This window comes from Pomacea canaliculata, linkage group LG13, assembly GCF_003073045.1.
Source record: "Pomacea canaliculata isolate SZHN2017 linkage group LG13, ASM307304v1, whole genome shotgun sequence".
Taxonomy (NCBI): domain Eukaryota; kingdom Metazoa; phylum Mollusca; class Gastropoda; order Architaenioglossa; family Ampullariidae; genus Pomacea; species Pomacea canaliculata.
In genome coordinates this window covers 18,633,636-18,642,203 of record NC_037602.1, presented here as the reverse complement: position 1 = coordinate 18,642,203, position 8,568 = coordinate 18,633,636, and the positions used below count along the sequence as shown (strand labels likewise).

Below are 8,568 nucleotides of genomic sequence, written 5' to 3'. Positions count from 1 at the left end.
CAGACAATCCCAGCTTTCCCATCAGCTAAGGGCTTCACAGTTTAATTGTACAATCAGGACATCTGTGTTGTTTACCTCTTTCTGTGCATGGTGATGTTTGTAGATGTACCTTAAGAATAGAAGTAGTGTATTCAACCAGATTTGGGGCAACAGTATCTTGCGCTGAACTTTACCTATTTATCAGAAAAGGAATTTCACCCTGATAGTCCTTTAGAGGTAGTCCCATGACTTTATGGTTGTAGGTGAGTGAAGCTTTTACTTATCTCATTGCTAGATTTGGTGAGGACAGTGCCCATTTCTCTCTCTGGTTGCCTTACCTTCCCCAACCTGTTTTGAAGTCTGGTACCTGCATCACACAGTTGTCAAACCAGCTAGTGGTGTGTGCCTTCAGGTTTAGATGCCATTGTTCTAAACCTTTGACTGTTGCCTCACTCATTCACATCAACTAAAAAAATATCCAGGTACCTTGGCACTTTGTGATGTATGATGGAAGAATATCATCTTACACAGTAAAATCTGTTTTTTATTTAGAAAAGCAAAAGCATCACTTTGCCAATGTGCTCCAGCCAGGACTCCCATTATCAAATCTAGAGATAGAAGTCTCACTTGCTCGACGGGGTGTTATCTACTTTCTTCATACAACACGGAAAGATCCAGAGCTCCTCCAGGTCAGATCCTTTTCACGTTATCTTTCAGTCTTCTTTATCATTTGTTTTATCAACAAGCTTCATGTTCCTGGTCTATTGTTACGCACTCGGGTAACTTCACTTATGTCATTGCTTACTTTGATGATCTCCATTTTTGTTCTTGTTTTTTGTGTGGCAATGGCTTTCTTTATACATCCAGTAGATTTGTTGTTTTGAATTTTTAAGACAAATAATGGGACAAATAATGACCAATTTTTTTATTTAACAGTAATGTAAAAAAAAAAAAAAACCACTTTGCCAGACTTGATAAGAATAGTCTTTAGCTAATTTTGTCCTTGTTTTCAGGAACTCTTGTTGGAGGCAGAAGAAACAGGAGACAGAGATACAATGACATTCTATGAAAAGTTAATACATGGATGATGATAATGAACTGTGTAAAGAAGAGGTAGAATGTTATAAAAAGACAGTGGTTTTTGTCTTCTATTCTTGTAAAAAAATTAAAATGTTTTAAAGGACAGCCTGTGTTTGTTTTAAAGGGTCAGCTTTAGGGTTGCAGCTTCAGTTGCACCTTTCAGCTTCAGATGCAGAAAAGGTCTAAAGCAAATGTGTCTGTACGATGGATTTTTATTTATTTTTTATTTATTTTTTTTGGTGGCTATCTATAGTTTTCTTTGCGTTTTGCGTCTCCACACCCCCTCAAATGCGTGGGAGATTTCAAGGTGTCATAACTAGAGTTGACTTTAAAAGAATTGCCTTTCTACCCCTTTCTTTTTAATGGGTGGCCAGGTAAACATGAATCCACCGTTAGTGGGTGTGTGCAGTATAATTCGGCCGCAAAAGCTGAAAAGGAGAGTTTGGGATAGACCGCTAGTTTTCCTCCCCGTTTCTTACAAATCGGAATCGAAAGATGTGGATTATAGGATGGTCCAATCATCCCCAGGTTTTTTTTTTTTTGGTTCTTGTTTACTGTCAGTTGGGTTGCTAATGGATCATGGAAAGGATAGGATGTGGCCAAGCAAGTTACGATTTCACAGGCACGTAAATGGGAGCATCGGTGATGACGTCAGTCCATCCCTCATTTTCCTTCACCGAAAACAAACTGAGGTGAGAAAATGTGTACACCTAAGGTGTGAGTCAGTGCAGAGCTGTATTCGTGCTATGTTTGGATAAGTTGAATAAAGAGCTCTTGCCATTTATTAAACAAAATACTACAAACTATTATTTAAAACTATATATAAAAGAGTTTTATGGAACTATTTTTTTCCTACTGGCTTCCCTATCCCAAAGTTATAACAAAGCGAAAACTCAGACGAAGACATAAAATAAGTAATAAAAGAATCGGTTGTCCAAAAGATCTGATTTTCGTCTCTAAGATTAGTACTTGTTATAGATAGTTGCATTTCAGTGATACTATCGTCGTCATTTATATTGTTAGGGGATACTTGTATCGTCGTTAGTTGTATCATCGAATGAAAACGTGTTGCGAAAACCCTTAACGGCCATCCACACCTCCGTTTCAATCGGTTATAACCACGTACAACCCACGCTTGAAGACATCAATCTGATGGCAGGCACCAACAGCGAATTGCAAGACCTTACTGACAGACGGCGAATGCATATGGAATGGAGACCATCGATGACAAGTGCAAAGTCTTGGTCGACACCAACTGCAACGGCAAAGCAAAGATTTACGTGAATGGAGTACAAGGAGGTGAATGGCTTTAAGTACATGTAGTATCCACTACACCACGTATCTACATCAGGGTCGCAACAGCAATGGACAGGATTAGGCAATGTAACACCGACAGGTTTGCTACCAAATATTACAAGTCCCTCGTGGTTCCCATGCTGGTGTAGCTAGGTGAGACGTGGACTCTTACCGGAGAGAAGAGGTCAAGCACTGAGACCAACGCCGGAGGCTGCTTCAAGTCTCCTACACAGAAGCAGTGGCTTTGTATGGAGTAGGTCGCCACCCACGTGGGCCACTAGGAACCCTTATTACAACAGTGGAGTGGTGCAAGCTGATCGGATTTTAAGACTGGCCTTGAAGGTTGTTCGATGCCGATGTGGAAAGAGGAAAAATTGGTTTGTCAACCTGAAGGAATGGACGTCGTTCCATGAAGGACCTGCTCATCACCGCTCAAGACTGGCTTCAGTGACGATCATTGTCAACCATTGACGCTATCCAATTGTTTCCTCGATGACCAGTTCTAATGGACCAGTATAACCGCTCATCAGTTGGCACAGTCAAAGAATGTATGTATGTAAGTTCAAGGCTCACTCGGGTCAAAGCACCCTGTGAATAAATGCCACTCAGAGAGAGCTAGGATTAACCCTCTACAGGCCATGCCCTGGAGATGATAATCCCACACAGTCACTAGCTCTTAAACTGATTTTTATGTCAAACATTTTTAGTTTTATGCCTGACGATAAGAATCTTTTAGGATAAAAGTGTGGGTAGCTGGCAGATGTTGAAGACTTGATGGTAGATGTCCGAGTGGAACTATGGAAGAAAGGAGGTGTGGGTGCGCTAACTTGATAATGTAATCGAAAAAGGATATTTACATCAAACGAGGGATGGAGGGTTGGTGGGTACCTGTGACTACATTTCCTTGTTCCTCCTTACTCCACACACACTTTTTTCCACATGTAATCGGAATGTGAGCTTTAATCTTTGACGATACCACCACCTGCGCAGGTTTTCAACAAAAAACTTGTGTCATTAATTTCATAGGTGCATTTATTCCGATCCAGTGATTTTTTTTGTAAAATCAGTGATTATAACAAGTCTGCGTACAGTGGTAATATTTTAAAAATAATTATTTCAGTCTATAACATTGACTGTCACATTCTTTTGACTAGAAATCTACAAACATCATTTCATGAAATAGTGGGGTTTAAATAAAAATCACAACATATCGGAACCTGAGGGTGAAGATATCATTGCTGCACATTAAACCATTGCCGACTACAGATGAGCGATTTTGTACTTTATGATTCAAGTAAATCTGTAGTCGTTACATATTTACAGAACAAAAGGCTTCAGAAAAAATTCATTTTGTTATAAATAAGCCCCATTAAAATAAAATTATAGTCAATTCATGAAAACACTAGTACTTTGCCAAATATTAACGTTTTTTCCCAAGAATTTTGTCACAGCCGTAAGTTAAAAAGTTATTTGGTGCTTTTAAATATTTGTGGTCTTTTGTTGTTATAAAAGCAAAATATCGTGTTTCGTAATGTTCCTTTTAAAGTTGACATTGTAATCTTCACTTAGGTGGCCCAGAAGACGAAAAATTTGCGTTTGGCAAAGCGAAACGCGCCATAAAATACTATAATTAAGTATTCAAATTATTTCTGGTTTAAGCAAAGGTATCAAAAGCAGTTAATACAACCTTCCAATGTAAATAATAAAAATTATCAATTATTAACTCTATCATTCTTCCCTCGCATTTCCAAAACCCCTATTGCGTTGATCTTAAGAAAACGAACATTTGTTTACATGTAAACTTTGCGGTGATTAAAAATATGTGAGAAATACAATTTCTTTAGCACGTGTTACATTCAGAATGAAACGAGTAGAACATGTAGTTTCGCAAGTGTATGATTACTGACAGAACTGTTGCTACACTTCATGGAACTTTGAAGCTCTTGGTTATTGTACTCGTGGATCAGAATGAAAATTTCTGTCGTTTAAGAACCATTATTAACCCGACAAATATGGACTTAAGTTTGACTAAGGTCACAAGAAACCCGTGGTGTTGAGGTGGACACTCGGGATAAAGGAATTTTGGTCAATATGCTGAACCATCTTCAATTTGTTTGCCAAGGACTTTGGGGCAGGTCGGACACTTTGTTCAGTTAAGAGCTGCTTTTATGTAAGACAAAATTGTTCAAATGTCTGTCCATATTTGTCCGGTTAAAAAGTGGTTTAACGCCCAGCCCTTGGTCGAGGGGTAGGGACGGGAATGTCGACGGGGTTGAGACGAGAGGGCGTCGGTGAAATTGGTGGGCATGGCACCACTGAGCCTGGTGATCCTGGTGGACAAGAGCTGCATCTGGGTTTTGAGGTCCGCTATTTGCACCGAGTGTTGTGTAACGGTGTTCATGCTGGTGGTGCCAATGTTTTCACCTTGCTGTCCAGTGAACTGACGCTCTGGGCGATACGTTGAACCTGTGGTGAGACACAAGCATTAGACTTATTAACGTATTCGTTGTTATCCGTTGATCATGTCTAAAAACAATAGAAAAGCACGAAAAGCTCCCCAGCAGCATATATACTCGTATCGTATCTTCTCCGTTTTGTACATTTTTGTGGGAAAAAGTCTTTAACTTTCAAACCTGAGATTGTAGGCTGAGCAGGGTTCTGCACTTCTGTGGACGTGGTGGTGATTTTTGTCTGCAGGACTTGCTGCTGGTTGGCGAGGAACTGCAGCTGCGCCGCAGCATCGCTGATCGCTAAGCTGTGGTTGCTCATCTGTCAGGGATGATGATAATGCAAAACGTTCTTCAGACTGAGTGGCACAGCCAATAGTTTTGCAAGTGTTTATGATTTTCAAAGCAACGATCTTTTGCATGCATGTGGATTAACTTGGAGTGGAGTCTGTGGTGGAGAAGGTGGGTGGATCATGTATTTGTTGACCATCATGAAGTACTCGAGACTATTCGAGACGCTGTCTTATAAATTGACACCCACTTCAGCTCACATCTGCTTCTCAATGAAATCGCCACACGGATACACTTTCCCTCGTTTTTAATTACTTTATAGCCAATTAAAAGTTCCAAAGTTATATGCCTATTTAAAATAATGGCCTTTGAACCAATGCCATGCGTTATTGAGGTCTAGCTTCACCCGCAGGTAGAGAGATAAGGTGGATGCTATTATGAAGCGTCAAAAGTTTTTTTTTTAAATATATTTTAAAAAAAGGTTTTTTTAGTACAGGGTTAAAATTTAAATACAGGTGCGAGTTTGTGAAAGTGTGTTTCAGCGATTCACAGTAAGCAATCACACCTGAGCAGGTGTACTGACTCACCGTTTGATGAATTTCTTTGTTCTTGTCTTCGAGAGAGGCTACGCGAGACTGAATGCCAGACAGATCTTTCTGCATGTTTCCCATGAGTGCACCAAGCTGTGAGAACTGGCTCTGTCTGGTTGCTGCACCTGAGTCGACAGACTTTGCAGGTTGGACACTTTTTGGATGAGCATCTCGATATCCTTCTGTTGCTGCTTAAGCTGGGAGTTGACTTGCGAGGCATCCTGAAAGACATAAACATCTGTTTTTAATAAACAAAGAAAGACCGATTAACGCGAAAAAACTGTAATAATCTTTCTTTCTGAATAATAATGCCTCGTACGATCCGAGTTCCTAAGTCTTTTCATTTTTGGAATTTCTTCTCTTTCCGTCAAAACACGTTGTCAGGCAAAGTGGATATTGCAAAGCCAGAGTATCGCCACACTATTATTCAGGCTAGTGGAATGGTTACTTGCTTGTAATATAAACAGTTACACGTGAATCTCTCATACGTGGAAATGTTTGCTTTTAATTTAATTGTTGTTATTGTTTCTCTCTTTTTTGCTATACTTTTAGTTCTAAACAGATTTTTTAGTGCCACGATGACGGTGTATATATATATTATGACCTAACGTGTTTTACTGCGGGAAGATTGTATATTTACCACCGATTGCTGTTGTTGGTTCTTCAGGTTGGATATTTCGGTTTCCAGTTTTTCCACGGCCGACGTGAGCTGCATCTTCATGACAGTCACCTGCTGTAACAGCATTTCATTGTTTGGAAGGTTGCCGTTGCCATTGCCGTTGCCATTGCCGTTATTATCGTTGCGGCGGGTGGTTGGAGTGGCTAGCTGTGCAATGCTCTTTGCGAGAGCCTGTCACCGCTCCCTGGACACTGGAAACATCGCTCGCCAGCGCCGTCAGGCGGTTGTCTACCCTTGATTCCTTGGTCTCTATGACGTGGATCTGGTCCTGAAGGGCATTGGTCTCCGACAGAGCCTGCAGCTTGGCGTGTTGGATGTCTTGCTGCAAGGCTTCTAGCTTTTGCTGTACGGCAGGCCCGTCTGTCACGCAGTTGCCGCCGACTGGGATGGCGAGCTGGTAGGTGCAGAGTTCTCGCCCTCCCGGAGACCTCAGCTGCTGGGCATCGGAAGGTCCAGAAGAAGACGACAAGAAATGCCAGCGAGACTGTGATAAGCTTTGGGTAGACACAAGCAGCCATTTGTGATTTTAAATTATTGACGAAAGAACGAACTCTTTTTCTCTTGTTTGTTGTTGGTTCAGATAAAGACTAAATGATTCTGTAAAGTAATTCTCAAGGTCCTATGTCCTTTATGAGACTTGTCTTTGAAGAAATATTTCTGAAACAGTTTATATTTCTTCTCGACACCAAGCAGCTCACCTAGCAAGATCTTCGCAGCTTAGTAACAAATGTTTTAATAATAATGTATAAGCCGAAGTTTGTAAACTTTTTGTTACAATGCTCTCTTAATAGAAATGATAACCACACAGCAGGCCACAAGGATTACTGACAGATAAACGTAGGGATTTGTGTTTATATACTTCTCAGAAAGGGGTGGAGCGAATGCAGAGGCTGAGTGATGGGCTTCCCAGTGTAGGAGTGCAGCCGATAAGAATTACCGACGGAGAAACAGGGTCGGGGTGGCTGTCCGGGTGGCGCGAATCACTTTCATAGGCCAAATCTTCCGTCTAAGAACAAACTATCATGGGGTGCTGTCACATAGGGCTGCCGGAACCGTTAAATCTGTGATTGTTTAGCTGGTCGTTTGTCACGATTAATGACTGTAGGTCTCTCACGATATGTTGGAAAGTTATGTTGTGTGGGTTTTATGTAGTATTGTCACTAGCTGCAGTTCTACAATAAAAGTATCGAATGAAAAACCTTAGCCTCTATGCACACGCACACACGAACGCACACATGCAGTCGTTCGGTTGCACGAGTGTTCCTTCCCCTTACTGGCGCGAAAATAAATGTCCTGCATCAAAGAAATACCAAGCTTGCTACACAAAGTTCTCAAAAATAAGGAAAAACCCACAAAAAGATGAAACGATCAGGGAAAAAAATCAAGACAGTGTAAAATTCCATGTTTACCACTTCTGGGTCAGAGGACGATACTTGCTATTTACACTTTCCTCTGATACCCGTAAACACTCAAGAAGTTAAAATCTTGTTTTACCAGGTGTAGCCAATTTATAACTTGGCTGTCGAGAGTATTTGTAACTACAGGTGAGCTCCACACTGGCACTTTTAGCTATCTTGCGATCACTGCCACACTTGACACCTTGAATAATTAGAATGTATTCAAAGAAACATCGTTTTTACTGTCGAATATATCCTTCATCAGTCACTTTGCAAACAGCATGATTCACGTGTAATTTACTTAAGAGATTTCAATGTTTGTGGAAGATTTAAGAAGTCTGTAGATAGCCCTTCATATCTTTAAACGTTTCACGCATTGCATAATCTTGTCTGGGAAAAAAGAACGAAAGTCAGTGCATTATATTTTATAAATTATCTGCACTCTTTACTGTGTTTGGGCAACAAGAAAAATCTTCCATGTTATTTTTCCTTGAGCTGATTTTTGTATTGTCGTTCCTCTGTCTGTCGTTTGATCTTTACAGCCATTTGTGATTCTTCTTCTAAGTTTCCCATCCTGGCAACCTCTGGATGTCTTTTGACATTTTTCTCTATACAGTAATATCTGCCTTTCATAAAATTTCCATCCGATGTTCGTCGTTTGGCTAACTTTTCTCTCTGTTGCTCTGGGTCTGTTTTTTTCGCCAACTGACTTTTCTTGTTTGTGGATTTTGTTGTTGGATGCCAGGTTACCTTGATCAAACCAGTCTTGACTTCTTGACTCCAAGAAGTGGGTTTTTTTAAAATATAAT

The 8,568-nt window shown here is 40.5% G+C and overlaps 2 long non-coding RNA genes across 2 annotated transcripts; one reads left to right on the top strand and one right to left on the bottom strand.

The window, feature by feature from the left end:
* Positions 1–532: 532 nt before the first annotated feature.
* On the top strand, positions 533–1,161 carry LOC112553796. The gene is made up of 2 exons (XR_003097109.1): positions 533–668; positions 993–1,161. It is a non-coding gene; the product is annotated as an uncharacterized LOC112553796 (long non-coding RNA).
* A 2,208-nt stretch (positions 1,162–3,369) lies between these two features.
* Positions 3,370–7,405, bottom strand: LOC112554627. Its single transcript, XR_003097272.1, has 3 exons — positions 6,324–7,405; positions 5,681–5,904; positions 3,370–5,124 (listed from the first exon to the last, which is right to left on the bottom strand). It is a non-coding gene; the product is annotated as an uncharacterized LOC112554627 (long non-coding RNA).
* Positions 7,406–8,568: the final 1,163 nt, after the last annotated feature.